This window comes from Halyomorpha halys, unplaced genomic scaffold, assembly GCF_000696795.3.
Source record: "Halyomorpha halys isolate HHAL.00 unplaced genomic scaffold, Hhal_1.1 Scaffold640.1, whole genome shotgun sequence".
Lineage (NCBI taxonomy): Eukaryota > Metazoa > Arthropoda > Insecta > Hemiptera > Pentatomidae > Halyomorpha > Halyomorpha halys.
The window spans coordinates 293643-294012 of NW_027115902.1; positions in this window are offsets into that span (position 1 = coordinate 293643).

Consider the following 370-nt stretch of genomic DNA (forward strand, 5'->3'; position numbering starts at 1 on the left):
TATTAGCATTCAAATTAAAGCTAGTTTAATGAGCTATAAAGTAGTTTATGATGTTTATCTTCGTAGGAGTAATAGTTTACATGAAATTGGCTGTTACAAAACATTAAAAGAATTAATTTTTCATTCAGACCTCTGTATTTTTAAAACTACCAACAACACTAGAATAACTGAAAGGAGATCATTTAAAGTAAATATTTTTAATTTTTATTCGTTAAATATTTTTCGAAATATAGCTTTTTAAAAAGATAAGTAGTTAGTGAATTTATTTTGAAAACTTTATATCTCAAAAACCATTTGATGTACAAATGTCTATTAGCATTCAAATTAAAGCTAGTTTAATGAGCTATAAAGTAGTTTATGATGTTTATCT